We start from the raw sequence: 16,268 nt of genomic DNA on the forward strand, positions 1-16,268 counted from the left end.
GCAACAGGACCCGCCCCTCACGACAGGCCCCGCCCCACGCCGCCTGGGCCGCCTGCCTCAGCCCTCGAGGCATCCGCTTGCCCTGGCCGTGCCCCGGTCCGGTACCCACTCCGCAGTCCGCCCCCCGAGCCTTATCCCCTGAGACACCGCTCCCTCACCGCCTGTGCCGCCCAAGCCCGCGCGGAGGGAGGGTGCGTGGCGCACACGTGACTCGTGTTGTGGGCGGAGCCTGAGCGGACCCTGCGGGCGGCGGCCGCGGGGGAGGGCGGGCCGAGGCTTAACCTCCCTCTCTCCCCCGAGCCCGCCTGGGCCGCGGCCTGCCCGGCCCGCCTCGCCCCGCCCCGCCCCCGCTCTGGACCGGCTTGGGGCCCCGCTCTGGCCCCTCGCCAGGCGAGCGCTACGCCAGGCCCCCGGATGACTTTGTCACTGTTGCTGCGCAGCCTCTGCGCGCAGCGGGCTGCGGGACTCGCCCCAACTCCTCCAAGTCCCACTAGGCTGAGCCTCTTTCCTTAAGTTTCCTGGCCGGCTCCACAGAACCCTTCACAGTCACAAGCCCCCCGCTGCATAAACACACCCCTTCCTGCCTCCGCCCACGGAGACGTCCTCTAGCTCACACAGACCTGTATTGTACGGTCTTCCCACACCTCTCCCCTGCCGCTCCGTTACCGGAATGTGAGAGGTTCCCAGGGAGCTCACCAAGCCCAACTCCCTTAACCTTTCTCTTATTTTAATGGTGGGGAAGCTCGAGGTTCAGAAAGGTGAAAAGATTTCCTACATCAGAGCCAAAGGCGGAACTCGGAGCTCCTGTTGCCAGGGCCTTCTCTCTGTTGACCCCTTCCTGCAATTCGGGGCCAGGTGGACTACCCTGGAACCGGTAGCTCCGGTCTTGGGTATCCAGTTAACACCTTCCAGATCTTCCCTCCAGGGGAAATGTCTCTGCCCTTTACCTTCGTTTGTCTCAAGGTAGCTCCGGGAAACAGATAACAGCTGGCAGAAAACCTTCACAGAAGACAGAAAAGAGAGGGAATTTCACCTAGGGGTTGGGAGAGGGGACTGTGGAGCCACACTGTCTGAATTCCAGTCTTCCCTCCACCTACTAGCTATCTTGGGCAAGTCATTTGACTTCTCCCTGCCTCCAGGTCTGCATTTGTAAATCGCAGATAATGATAGTAACTATCTCTTAGAGATGTGGGGATTAGATTAGTTAATACAGGTAGTGTTTAGGACAGTACTTGACATATACTAAAGTTATGAAAGAAATTGATCTGGGCTGGCCACTGTGCTGGGTTTCTTAATGTTCTATCCCTCTGTCCTGATGCCTTCCATTATATATTGCAGCCAGATGAACCTACCATTCCGGGCTCAGCTTCGGAGGACTGACTTCAGGTGCCAGCAGATAGTAAATGGAAGGGCAGAGGGCAGGAGAGCCATGACTGGGACATCCCCAAGTTGAGAGCAGTAGAGCTGACATTTAAGCCAAGGGAAACAGGATGTGTGGCATAAAGACAGAGGCAGGGAGCTTCTGAACTCTGCCCTTGTAAACTGTGTGAAGTGGGGTGGGAGGAAAGGGGGAAAGACGGGATTCAGAGAATAAGTCAGCCACAGGGCAAAACAGTAGTGTGGGGCGACCAAGGCACCCACCAGACACACTGTCAGACACATACTCCACCAGTTCCTGACCTGTTAGCTCCTGGCCCCATCCAATAAGTCTGACAAGTCCTCCCTCTTAAATTTCTTGAGAGTAAGCCCTGTGTTTTGTTTACCTTTATTCATCCTTGAGCACCTAGCTCAGTGCTTTGGGAATAAGTGATCAACAAATGTTTGAGTGTTCTTTAAAGGAAATTATACATGTATGTCACTGAGCTGGGCTTTGTGAGGAGGGTCCTAATTTTAAGAAAAGGAATCTTAGAGTTTCCATATCCAGCGCTCCCCCGCCCGCCCCGCCCCCCGCGCTTCTGAGTTAAAGGAAGCTGTTTGCCTGGGGTTATACAGCAAGTTAGAAACAGAAGCCAAGTCTCTGCTTTTGGTCTGATCTTATTTCTGTGACACCACACTGAACTTACAATGCAACTGAAAGGAAAAACAAACTCCCTAAAAGCTATAGAACAAAATAAGGCAGTGTGTGGTTAAGACCTGAATGCATAATGCAAATGGGACGGAGGAGCTGAGAGGATAGGAATCTTCAGAGGCTGGAACCACTCAGAAAATACTCACGGCCAAGAGAGGACTTGAACTGGTCCTGCAGAATGGGTAGGGTTCAGGACAGGGGAAAGGAGAAAGAATTCCTGGCAGTGGAAGTGGCTTTCCACTGAGGCTGCGGTGGATATTAAAGGGTCAGTGAGGAAACCATTTGGGTTAGAATAGAAGTTTGGGTTGGATCATAGTGGAAGAAAATGTTAGAAGGTTAAGTTGAGGTCAGATTTGGGGAAATTTCAAATACCAGGATAAAGAGTTTTGAATTTAGTCTGTGGATAATGGGGAACCCCTGAAAATAGACACTGAGCTAGGCACTGAACCAAGACAAGATACCAGGCAACTATCTGCCAGCTTGGTCTGATTTGCATCTTTTTTAGACAGTTGCTTGCCATATATGTGCATTTACTTACCCACACACGAAGGAAACTTCTACCAACCAGCTTGTCTATATTTATTTCGTCTCCAAATACCCATGATATCTGTGTGGGAGCAGAGGAAGGAGAGAGATCAACAGAGTTTGTGTGCCTGCTGTAGACCAGGCACTTTAATCTGTGATATCTCATTTAATCCTCACAGTTTTGTGGGCTGTGGGTATTGTTGCTACAGTAACACCCAGGGATGGTAAGTAACTTTCCCAGGTCACAGAGCTAGGAAGTGGTAGAGCCAGAATTCAAACTCATTTTTGCCACCGAAACCTTATCCTCCCAGTCGGTCCGCTGTGACAACTCCCTAATGAGAAGATACAGGTATTGTGTTGCCACTCTCAGTTTCCTTCTTAGGGAGGGACCCATGACCCAGCTAGGCTCACGTTTCCAGGGGGGCTTTTATATCCCGCGTTTTCTATTCTTGTCTTTAGGAAAGGAAATTCCCATTTTGTGTCTTAATAAGCAGACAAAGCTGTTTTTGAATTCCATTTCCACCACTTACGAGCTGGTGGCCGGAGGTGGATTTGCTCTGAAGCCAAGGAACCTTAAGCTTCAGAACCCCTTATTTGCACAGGACCCTGGCAAGCTCTCTGTCTAGTTTTGAATCTCTATTTGTGCATTACGGTTCTTAAAGAGGATTCCAACAATTGTATAAGCTTCAGGCCTCCATAAAACCTGGATCTGCCCAGACTGGATAACATCCATTGAGTTACTTTCTAAGACTTAGTTTCCTTGTTTAAATAAAGTCATTCTAGACTCTGGTTTACCAGCAAACATCCAGTTGATAAATAGTACTAGAGATGCCGATTTATAACCTGAAGAACTTGACCCCCTCTAACCTTACACCTAAGGCAAAGGTTCACAGAGACCCTAGGCCAAAAGAAATAACTAATGAGTCTATTTGTCAAGTAGTTAGAGCTAAACAATTTAATTAGTATTTATGTCCTAACCATTCAGTGGTTGTTGGCAAAAATAATATACACATAAATTGAGAAAGACTTATATTTTTGTTTTATTCTTAAATAACTACAATCACTCCCTAATGAAATTTGGGCACCTGCGGGACATTATAAGACATCCCAAACTCTGGAATCAGATTGCACACACTCAACCTCATTTCCTTTGCCCCATCAATTTTTTTTAACATGGCATCCACGAAAAACCCCACTCCATAAAGGTAGAATGTCATCAAAAGAAATGTGATGCAATCTAATGTGGAAACTGCAGATTTCCTTTCATTAATAGCTCATGCAACAGATGTCAAGTATCACTGTTTCCTCCAAAATTTTAAACTCTCCTGAGGTGCCCCTGGGAATTTTCCGCAGCACCCTGTGGTGCCTCGGCACACGATTTGGGAACCGTGGGGTTAGGAAACCTGTCAGAGACTGTTCAGGAAGCAACCTGAGGGCAGCAGAAATCCCCCTAGTAGAATGGAAAAGAGGAAAAAACTTGTACCCTCGTTCGTAGTTTTATTGCTTGGCTCTCCTGGTACCTCTCCATTCTCAGTTATGGCTATTTTCATAACATGAACAAAGCAAGGAATAATGGTGGGTGATTGGGAGGCCTGGGCTCCAGTTCCAGATCTGCCACTGGACGGGTATAACACCTTGCCCATAATCTCCTCTTTCCAAAATCTCTCCCAGTTTTATACATATATATAAATCCACCTCCAAGCTTTCTCCTAAGAAGTCAAAGTCTTTAATGCACTTGATTTTAAGTTGGCCTCATAAGAGTGAGAAGGAAAGAACTGTTTCTTCTGTTATAAGCATTCTGCATGCTAGAAGCTGGGGAATGTGCCATCTTTAAATCAAATAAAAATCCATTTCACATTAGGCAAATTTCTGAAAGGAGAGAAGAAAGAATAACAACAGTAAGCCCTATACAAAGGGCCTTCTGGGGCGATGGAAATGTTTCAGCTGGGTTACTTAACTGGGTATGTTCAGTTTGAGAAAATTCATCAGACTGTACACTTTTGATATCTGCATCTCTCTGTATATATTTAATACTTTTTTAAGAGGAGAGGAAAGCAAATTGCAGAATCAAAACAAAATGTAAATTACATAAAAATATAAGACAGACAATACTAAGTAAAAAATGCTTGACAATGAATTGTAAAGGTGTGAATATGGTATATGTTCGCAGTAATGTTTTAAAATAAATTTTAAATAATTTTTTTAAAAAATAAAGGTCTTGCCAGCTCTAAGGAAGCTTTAAGACTTGGGCCAGGATGGGGGAAGCTCCTGTCTTCTCCCAGACAGAATAGGAGTTTTGAAAGGCATTCTTTTGTACCTGCTCTTCTCCCTGCCATATTACCAAGGGTCAGGTGCTAGGCAGAGCAGACTCATGAAAGACATTTCATTAGGATATTTTGCAGAATTAATGGAGGCAAAATCCACATTGCCCAAGAATTTGCTAAGCAACCACCGTGAGCTGCGAAGAGACAGAGGCTGCCACTCAATCTCAAGCATTGGTGGGTTACCGGCTCTTGTTGGTGATGCTAGTTCAGGAGAGCCTGGAGCCCAGGCAACAGCCAGTGACCAGAGGCTGCAGGAAACAGCACTGAACACCTGCATCCTAGCCTTGGTGACTCAACGAGACGAGAGACCAGAGTACGTCCTCTGTAAAATGATGACTACACAATGAATATGTTCTTTACAGCTTGAAAATTCAACCATTTTGTGACTTAGTGATACAAAGAGGATGGATAAGTGTCTTAAGGAAACTGGAAAGAATTAAATAAGCCAACTCTTGGGAAAACAGTTAAAGTAGTCTTCAAAAGCATCACAAGGCCAGTGGCCCAGATGGGAGACACAGGATAAACACATCAATGTACAGTAACCCCCCCCATCAGTGGTTTTGCTTTCTGTAGTTTCAGTTACCCACAGCTGACCATGTCTGTAAATATTAAATGGAAAATTTCAGAAGTAAACAATTCATAAGTTTTAAATTGCATACTGTTCTGAGTAGCGTGATGAAATCTCGCGCCGTCCCGCTCCGTCCTGCTCTGTCCTGCTCGAGACATGAATCATCCCTTTGTGTTACCTTTGTGTTACCACCCCATATAAGCTACCCTCCTGATAGTAACTTAGTAGCTGTCCCAGTTATCAGATTGACCAGATCCCAGAACTTGTGTTTCAGTAACCCTTATTTTACTTACTACTGGCCCCAAAGCTATTCATAATGATTTTACTTGATTATTAGTTATTGTTGTTAATCTCTTACTGTGCCTGATTTATAAGTAAAACTTTAGGTATGTATAGGGAAAAAAATAGTAGGTACTATAACATTCAGCAGTTTCCATAATTTCAGGCATCCACCCGGGGTCTTGGAACATATCCCCCCACAGGTAAGGAGGCACTACTATAACCGACTTCAAAGATAAGGGCAAAACAGGAGGCTCCAGGCACATCAGTGGAAGGGGGTGAATTTACTGGGCTAAGGAAGCAGGTAAGCTTAATGGATAGAATATGGTTAAAAACTACGTGATAACAAACTTGCAGCCAAACAGAAGTAGACAAATGAAAAGCGGTTGCTGCTGCTATACGTTTCGATCCCATCAGTGCCGTGCTGATTGTGTCGACACAGTACACAAGGGTTTAAACTGTAAGAAAAAGGGCAGATCAGATTCACTCTCTCTCTCCCCCCGCAGCTGCAAAGGCAGAAGAGAGAAACAAAGCAACTGAGTTACAGAGTATCAAGGAATTAGACCATTCTGAGCTTCAGTTTCTCATCTGGAGAATGAGGGCCATAACAGTACCTTCCTCAAAGGGTGTTTATGACCCAACGCTCAGAGCATGCAAGCTAGTGCTCAGCAGAGCGCCCGTCATAATGTATTCTTAGAGTACTGTGCCCAAGCTCCCAGAAAGCCACTCTGAGTCCATTCAGCCACTCAGACTTGGGGATTAAATTCTTCCAGGACTGTGACTTGCCCAAGAGTTCTGAGTGGAGAGGCACTTAGTTTTCCTGGGGATGCTTCTCCGAACCCCTCTCCCCCCTCAAACTTGGCATTTTGCATTTATCTTTATTAAAGCACTTAGCCATTTAAATTTACATTTTTGTGGGACGCGGCTGAGAGTGAGGTTGTTTGTATGCAGCATGTTGTTTCTTTTCTCTCTAATTCATTTTGTTCTCTAAGGTCCAACTCATAAGGGATCTTCAATTGAAATATATTTGACATGCAATATTGTGTAAGTTTAATATGTACATGTTGATTTGATACATTTATATATTGCACTATGATTGCCATTGTAGCATTAGCTAGCACCTCTATCACTACATATAGTTATCATTTCTTTTGTGAAGTGGGAATAATTAAGATCTAGTCTTATAACAAGTTCAATGTCTATAATACACTATTATTGTCTATAATCACCATACTAAGCATTAGAAGTCCAGGACTTATTTATCTACTAGTTGCAAGCCTGTTTCCTTAAACAATATCTCTCTTATTCTCTCACCACCCCCACCCCCACCCCCACCCCCACCAGCTACTGGTAACCACCATTTTACTCTCTGCTTTTACAAGTTTGGCTTTTTTAAGATTCTACCTGTGAGTGAGATCATACAGTGTTTGTCTTTCTCTGACTTCTCTCACCTCTCATAATGTCCTCAGGGTCCATTCATGTTGTCACAAATGGCAGGATTTCCATCTTTCTCATGATGGAATAATATTCCCGTGTATGTCGTGTGTGTGTGTGTGTGTGTGTAAGAGAGAGAGAGAGAGACAGAGACTGAGACAGAGACAGAGAGAGAGAGACAGAGAAAGAAAGAGAGAGACAAAAAGAGAGAGAGAGAGATCTTTATCCATTCATCTGCTGACATGCACTTAGAGTGTTACTGCAGGGGATTCTTAATAGAAATAATTATTTAACACTTAAGCTTTGAGGTCCTACCAACCTAGCCCTGTGGGAGCCACTGAGTCTTTTGCAGGCTGAGGCTCCTAAGGAAGCGCACCGACAGAGGCTCGCCTGGTGGGAGGGCAGGGCAGGTTCTAGAAGAGAAACACCCAGCTGAATCCTCTTCCATTTTTAAAATACTAATTGGGTAGTATTGTTTTTAAGCTTTACAGTAATAGAAAATGAGGGGAGAAACTGAGAAGCAAGAACTGGCCAAAGTCTCCAATAGTCTGAATGCCCAAGGGTTTCTAAAAGATTCTGAATCTTTCTTGACATTTTTAATGAAAGGAAGAAGGTAGAGCAGAGGCTTGGTGCCTAGAAGGAGAGACAGGGCTACCTACTCAGGGCCAGGTGTCAGTCCCTGATCCACATTCATAGGTATAGTGAGTGTGGCTATTTATCCAGTGTGACTGGAAATGGAAGTACAGAGTTTCTGAAGAACAATCTAATATGAATAATCAAGAACTTTAAAAATATTTGTATCTTTTGGACCTTTAAAATGTAGATGGTTACATTTTTGGTTCAGCTATACGATCTTATACAACCATTAAAAATATTTTTGATGTGTTCAAAGAAATGGGACATGTTTATGACACTAAACACAAAAAGCAAGATACTGAATAATGTGCACAGAAGTATCACTTATGTAAAGAAAAATATGCACAGCAACATTGCAACATGAGATATGCAAAGTGCTTGTGGGTAGTAGAATTATGGTGCTTTTTTGGGTTTAAATATTTAGGCTTTTCTGTATTTGCCACAGTTTATGCAGTAAGCACCTATTTCTTTGATTATATGGTGGCAGGCAGAGGTTGAAACCGACCTCCAATGTTCTCAGTTTCCTTCTCAACGGTTTGAATCAGGTTAATTTCCTCCAGGCCGCTCTGAAGAGTTTTGAAGGCTACACAGGGTCCTCAGGAAGGAAGATTTGAGAGGCCAAGGCGCACAGGGAAGGGGTTATCTGGCTGGGACTGGTTTCTGCACCTTCCTCCCCCGCCCCCCACCGCGGGTGCAGAAGAGGCAGTTCTTGCCGGTCCTACGAACAGCTGTGCCCCGGACGCCCCCTTGCAGCGCAGCCGCGTTGGGGCTTGTCGGCCTCCTCGCGCGCAGGGCGCGCGGCGCGGCGCGGCGCGGCGCAGCGCAGGCCAGCCCAGCCCTGCCCCGGAGCGGGAGGCCTCGCGCCGTCGCCGCCCGGCGTCTCTGGCCCTATCCACTCCCCCGGCCCTGCGCCTACTGCCTGGCTGCGGCCGGCGAAATCGCGGGTGCGGAGGAGGGGAAGCGAGGCCCCTCCCTGCCAGCTCGGCCTCCGGGCGCGCGAGGCCGGGCGGGTGGCGCGGACGTGCTGCGGCCCACGGAGGCCTCCCAGCGCCCGGGCGCGGCCTGCGGGCTGGAATCGCGGAGCGCCCTCTCTCCCCTGGCCGCCTGCCCTGCGGAGGGGACGGAACGGAGGAGAGGGGACCCGGATCCCGCCCCGTGGCTGCGACGCACGGCCTTCCCGGCTGCTCTTTCGGCCCCTTTGTCCCACAGCTGTGCTCGGCCAGGGACCCCCTAATTGTGTTGTTGAGCTCGGCGCGCGCTTTGGCGTCGGTGTGCGCTGTCAGGGAGTCTGCCCGGCCTCTCCCCGCGTGCGCCCTGGAGCCTGATTTCTGTAGTTAACGCACGCTCAGTACTAGGCACCAGACCAGGTCTTATGTTGGCGCTTGCTGTCAACTGGCTTTCTGCCTACCTTCCTCCAGTCCAAGGCTAAATCTGACTCACCAGAGGCCTTGAACTCATCTTTCCTCTCTTCTGTAAATCTCCAGCAGTTTCGGTAATCTCCTCCCACCTCTGCCGTCTGCCAACACATATGCCCAATTACTTTTGAACTCTACTTTGCCACTGGGACAAGATACCAGCCTCTGTCACTGTCACCAATAAATATTCCCAAAGAAAAGAATAGTTCACACTTGTTCCATCATCCAGGACTGCCTGTGTAATGTGCAGGGTCCAATGCAAAACGAAAATGCAGGACCTTTTGCTCAAATATTATTAAATATTAAGAATTTCAGAGCATGAAACCAAGCCCGGAACTCTTCTAAGCTCAGGACCCTGAATGCCTACACAGGTTGTACATGCAGGAAGCCCGCCTAGCCAGCGCCCTTTCTGTCCTCAAGCCTATGGCCTAACATCCACCCACCAACGTTTCTTGCATGCCTAAAAGAACAATCTCTTTACCGTGGTTGGTTATTAGAATCAGAGACCTTTTCCTTTTAAAAAAATTTTTTTAAAGATTTTATTTATTTATTTTTAGAGAGAGAGGCGAAGGGAAGGAGAAAGAGGGAGAGAAACATCAATGTGTGGTTGCCTCTAGCATGCCCGCCACTGGGAACCCAGCCTGTGACCCAGGCATGTGCCCTAAGTGGGAATTGAACCAGTGACCCTTTGGTTCACAGGCCAGCATTCAACCCACTAAACCACAATAGCCAGCACTCCTTTTATTAAAAATTTTAATTAATTAATTAAATCCTCACCCCAGGATGTTTATTGATTTTAGAGAGAGAGGGGTAGGGAGGGAGCGAGGGAGAGAGACATCAATGTGAGAGAAAAACATTGATTGGTTGTTTTCTCTACCGCACCACTGGGGACTGAAGATGACTCTCCAACCACCATCTCCTTTAACTCCTTTGCAGCATTGACATGGTCGTCTACTGTTTTACCAAACCCCCTTTCCTTTGGTTTCTGTGACTTTACACATTGGGTTTCCCTTGCTCTCTGATGCATTTCTTTAAGTCCTTTGGCTTCCCTTTCTCTTTCTATTCCACATCTCTGTGTCTTCCCAAAGGTTAGTTTCTTATTTTCTTCCTAATTTTCTTGGAGAAATTGTCCTCTCCACTTCAGTCACCACCCGCGTGCCTATTACACCCAAACCTTTATCTCTAGCCCAGATTTTCCTCCCAAGCCTTAGTTTGGGCCCTTCTAAGCCCAGAACTCAGTACAACCACACAGGTGATACTGTCATGGAGCCAGACTTGCCAGCACCCTTTTGATGTACTGTCACAAAATATTTTAGTAATTAGGTGGGGGGAGGGGACGGGGAGTAACTTTACCATGGGGGAAATGGGCAGATGCCATTTTAATCAAATCATGAAAGCTAACACCAAACTAATGAGATCAATTGACAAGTGTGCCATCTGATGGATGGCACACTGAAAACATAGCCACTTCTCTGATACGTCAGTTAAAGATGCCTAACCTGAGTCTAATCAGAGGAAGCATGGGACAGACCCAAACTGAGGGACAGCCTACAAAATAGCCTGTAGTATTAAAAAAAAAAAAAAAAAAAAGTCAACGCCATGAAAGGAAAGGAAAATGGAAAAGCTTCTCTGGATGGAAGAAGATTTGAAAGACGTGGTGATGGGTGCGCTATGCGACCCCCTGTTTCGTCCTTTTGCTATAAAGGGGGCTACTGAGCTGACAGGTGTAGGCTGAAGGAGTCTCTGGGCCAAGCGACTGTGGTAGTTATTTTGTACTATTTTGTCAGTATAACTTTTCTATACGTTTGAAATTATTTCAAAATAAAAAAGTTACCATTATCAAGCCCCCCTTCAAATCAGCTTTTCCTCTAGGCTTGTGTTAATAACAGCAACATCCTCACAATTACCCAAGTTCAAAAACTTCAGGATCATCTTTGATTCCTCTCTCTTCCCTCCCACCCTTCCCTACCACCCTACCACTCACTAATTCTGTCAATTTTTTATTAAAAAAAGATCTCACATATAGCCACCTCTTAAATTAAATTTCTACCTTTTTTAAAAAACTGACACTTCCTACCTCACATAATCATTTTAAGGAGTATCTGTGAAAAGAACTTGTATAACATAAAATACTGTGTAAACATGAGGTCCTATTACTCCATCTCAAGTCTGGATTACTGCTGTTTGTTGCTGTCATCTACTAATTGGTCTTCCCGTCTTTTGGTTGCTGCCTTCAACAACCCATCCTATATACAGTTACGAGAGTAATCTGCCTAAAAGCACACATTTGTCCTTTCAGGCCTTGCTTCCCACGGTTCACAGCAGGGCTTAATCATATTCCCTGTGAAGTCTGATGTTCAATGAGCTGAACCAAGGTGGTCTGTCCTCATATCAAATAACCATGACCTTTCCCCAATTCATAGAGAAAAGAAAAATTAATGGATAGAATTTCCTCAACTTGTGAGGTTTCCCCCCCCAGGCTTGTCTTTCCATTGTAGTAAGGATCCAGACTTTTATCTGCTAGCATTAGCAAATGACAAACTGAATGAACAAGCAGCAGATACATAATAACAAAGATTTGGCAGTAGCAGGTTGCATTTACTTCAGTAACTTGGTTTTCTCATGGGCACATGTGCTAGTAGTTGTGATTTTTATAATGCATGCCAGTTATACATAATCATTTTGTTTCTTAAAAATTCTCTCTTGCCCTGGCCTGTGTGGTTCAATTGGTTGGAGTGTCGCCCTGTAAACCACAAGGTCATGCCTAGATTCTCAGTCAGGGTACATGCCTAGATTGCAGGTTTGGTCCCCAGTGGGGTCACATACAACAGGCAACCGATCTGTGTTTCTCACTCACATTGATGTTTCTCTCTCCTCATCTCCCTTCCTCTCTCTATAAAATCAATAAGCACACCTTCAGGTGAGAATTCTAAAAAATTGTCTCTTGTGGTTGATGAAGTATATCAAAATTTTACCATGACCAAGTCAGAGAAAACACTGCACTCCCTAATAAATACTTTGGCCTCTTATTCAGGGTTTTTCCAAACTTATCACTACTACTCTCTTTCATGAATCCTTGACTTCAAAGTTGTCTAATCTCTGTTCTCTTTTATTTTTGTTTTTTTTTTTCCTGCTTTGCAGAAACCATTCTATTTCCCTGGAACTTTGTCCTGACTTATTCCTGTCCACACAAACCCCATCCAGCCTTAAAGGGCCAAGTCAACTCTCTACTTAGTGAACACCTCTAAAAGTGTGATCTTGCCTCTCCCAGTGGAGAGCGGATGGGAAAGGACAGAGTGGTAAACAGCAGTATTCTTCAAACATCAAAAGGCGTGAGAAGCACCAGGGAACCTTTAAACATGCATTTTTTTGTTTGTGTTTTCTTTTCTTTTCTTTTTTTATGAGAGCTTTTAAGTTCTACTCTCTTAGCAAACAATTAAACAATACAGTGTTATCAACTAGCGGCACCATGTTATACATTAGATCCTCAGACTTTTTTCACCCTATAGCTGGGAGTTTGTACCCTTTTACCATCTTCTCCTAATTTTCCAAACCCCAGCCCTTGGCAACCACTTTTCTACTCTCTGTTTCTATGAGTTTTACTTTTTAAAAAAGATTCTAGCCCCGGCTCATGTGGCCCAGTGGGTGGGGCATCATCCCACAAGCCAAAGGGTCAGTGGTTTGATCCCCAGTCAACACACATGCCTTGGTTGTGGGCTGATGGATGTTTTCCTCATATATCATGTTTTACTCACACATCGGTGTTTCCCGCTCTTTTACCCTCCCTGTCCCTCTTTCTATAAGCAAATAAGTAAAATACTTAAAAAATAAAAAATAAAAAAATTCCACATATAAGTGATATCATGAAGTATTTTTCTTTTCTTATTTCACTTAGCATAATGCCCTCAAGGGAGATCCATGGGGTCTCAAATGTAAGGATTTCCTTCTTTCCCATGTCCGAATGATGTTCCATGTACATCATAGAGACCATATCTTCTTTATCCATTTATTTGTTGATGGATACCTAGTTTGTTTCCATATCCTGGCTACTGTAAATTATACTGTAGTGAATATGGGCATGCATATTATCACTTCGATATCCTTTTTTATTTCCTTTTGATATATATCCAGAAGTGGAATTGTTGGATTATATGGTGGTTCTACTTTGAACTTTTTGAGGAAACTCCATACTGTTTTCCTTAGTGGCTGCACCAATTTACATTCCCACCAACAGTGCGTAAGAGGTCACTTTTCTCCAGTTTCTCACCAGCACTTGTTATCACTTGTCTTTTTGAGGGTAGCCATTCTAACAGGTGTCAGGTAAAATCTCATTGTGGTTTTGGTTTGCATTTCCACATTGCACCATGTGTCAGAAGCCCCTTCTTTTTTTTGAGGCTGAATAAATACTCCATTGTGTATATATACTACCTTTTGTTTATCCATTCCTCTATGGATGGGTGTTTGGGTTGCTGCCACCTTTTGGCTACTGTGAGTATTGCCGCACAAATATCTCAGTCCTTGCTTTCGATTCCTTTGGGGTATACACTCAGAAGTGGAATTGCTGAAAGACGGTAATTCTATGTTTAGTTTTTTGAGAAACCACCATAGTTTTCTATAGCAGATGCTATTTCACACTCCCACCAGCAATACATAAAGGTTCTAATTCTCCACATCCTTGTTAAAATAACACTCGTTATTTTACATTTTTTGATAGCAGTCATCCTAATGGATGTAAAGGGATTAGCTACTTTTTAAAAATATGTGGGAGGGGGCAAAAAATAGAATTGATTTATAAAAAATTGGGTATTAATTCTTACATGTTTAATCTTCAGTCACTTTCAAAGTGCTCTCCATTTGTTGCGACATACCTATTGAGATTTTTTTTTCCACTGCTCAAAGTAGTTTTTGAACTCATCGATTTCGATGCCGTTTAGTGCTTCTGCCGTTTTTTGTTTCACCTCTTCAATATTGGCAAAATGGTTTCCTTTGAGGGCTTTTTTCCGTCCGGGGAAACAGCAAAAGTTACTTGGGGCAAGATGAAGTGAATAGGGAGGATGGGGCACGGGGGTCACGCCATTTTTGGTCAAAGACTGCTGAGCACTCAGAGAGGTGTGGGCAGGTGCGCTTGTAAATAGCCCATCTAGAAATGGGCAAATGTGTTCAGAGTCTTCAAAAAAAATTCACTGAAGCTGAAATTCAATGCAGCTTCTCACGACAATACCAGTTGGTACACTAATACAGATGGGGTGCCAGAACACTCATCCAGCAGGGGAAGCCCGTACTGCAAGGGGCCCACCCTCCAGGAGATAATTCCAGTTTGTTTAGGGGATCCCCCCTTGCATGTTTCTTCTTTGGACTGTGAATTCTTCAAAAACGGACTATATGAGTGTTTTGTTTTATTGATTCAAATTAGGCGAATATCTCCCTAAGTGTAATGCTTTAAGTATTCAAAATTTCCCAAAAAAATCTCTCCCTAAAAGTGAAAAATGTTTTCACCAACACCAGTCATCTCTGAATTTTCGAGACCTAAAATGGGCAGAAAATGTTCAGCTCTCTGGACTCAGATTAGAAGAAAAGGAGCGCCCTCTTGTGTTCTTTCTTTGCTAGTGTCAGTGAATAAAGAACCAGTGACGACTAACTCCAGCCTTGTGCTAACGGCGTTAACAGAGAATGTGCAACTATGAGAGAGTAAAACTGGTATCCTTTGAAGAACTCCAAAACTAGAAGGGGTGGGGTAACAAAATACATGCATAAATAACAATTGTAAAAGCGTATAGGTAAAGTGGATAGATTACTGTGTTTGTATAGAGGATTAAGACTTCATAGGAGGTAAGTCAAGGTTCTCATTAAAATGTGAAGCTGAGTAGTTAAAAAGAAGCTGGAGTTGGCACTGGGCAGCCCCCACCTAGGTACCACTCAGATCTAGCTCCCGGGTGTCCGTCACCCCTTCTAAGGTTTAGACACACTCACCTGTGCGCTCCCTTTCTCTAAGAGTGTATTTATTTCTTATTTCTTAGAGAGAAGGGCAGAAAGGGAGAGAGACGGGGAGAGAAACATTGATCGATCAGTTGCCTCTTGCACACCCCCAACTGGGGACCTGGCCCACAACCCAGGCATGTGCCCTGACTGGGAATCCAACGAGCGACCTTCTGGTTCACAGGCTGGCACTCAATCCACTGAGCCACACCAGCCAGAGCTGCCCTCCCTCCCTTTTGGAGGGAGGTCCTGGGAACTCATCCCGTGTCCCTCTCTTCATGGCAGTATCCTTCCCACAGCTACCCATCTCTTGAGTTTCATCTCCCAGCACCCCCTCCTGTCCCTAAACTGTCTGTTAACTAGGACATTACCTGCAGAGCTTCCCCTGGCCCTGATGCTCACAAAATTACACAGGTCCTTTGGCGTTAGGCTTTCTGCAGGTATAATCAGTGTGGGGACCTGTTACAAGGGATTAAGATGCTCTCTTGCATTCCTTGCCCCCGGAAGAGGCCTTCAGCTGGCCACGTGGAGCCCTGCAGGGGCAGAGTCCTGCCTTTGGTCTGCATCCTTCTCGAATACTGAATACAGATGAAATCAAGGCAGGGCAATGGATGTGGCATGTTATGGACTGAATGGTTATGCCCCCCACATTCATATGTTGAGGTCTTGACTCTCAGAGTGATTGTATTTGCAGATGGAGCCTCTGAGGGAGTAATTAAGGTTAAATGAGGTCATAAGGGTGGAGCCCTGAACGGATAGGATTAGTAGTGTCCTAAGAAGATGCACCAAAGAGAGATTCTTCTGTCTCTGCACAGGAACCAAGGAGAGACCATGTGAGCACACAGTGAAAGGGCAACCCAAGGACAGAGCTCTTACCAGACACCAACCAGTTCTCCCACTGTTTAAGCCTCCCAGTCTGGTATTTCGTAGCCTGAGCAGATTAATACAGGGAACATTCCCAGTTTGTGTAACTGTGCTGTGACCAATGATGGGTAGGTAAAGGTCCACAAGGAACCATCCCGAGTCTATTCCACAATGGTCAC

The sequence above is a fragment of the Pteronotus mesoamericanus genome, unplaced genomic scaffold (assembly GCF_021234165.1).
Source record: "Pteronotus mesoamericanus isolate MK-2021 breed Mesoamerican mustached bat unplaced genomic scaffold, CSHL_Meso_final contig_32, whole genome shotgun sequence".
Taxonomy (NCBI): domain Eukaryota; kingdom Metazoa; phylum Chordata; class Mammalia; order Chiroptera; family Mormoopidae; genus Pteronotus; species Pteronotus mesoamericanus.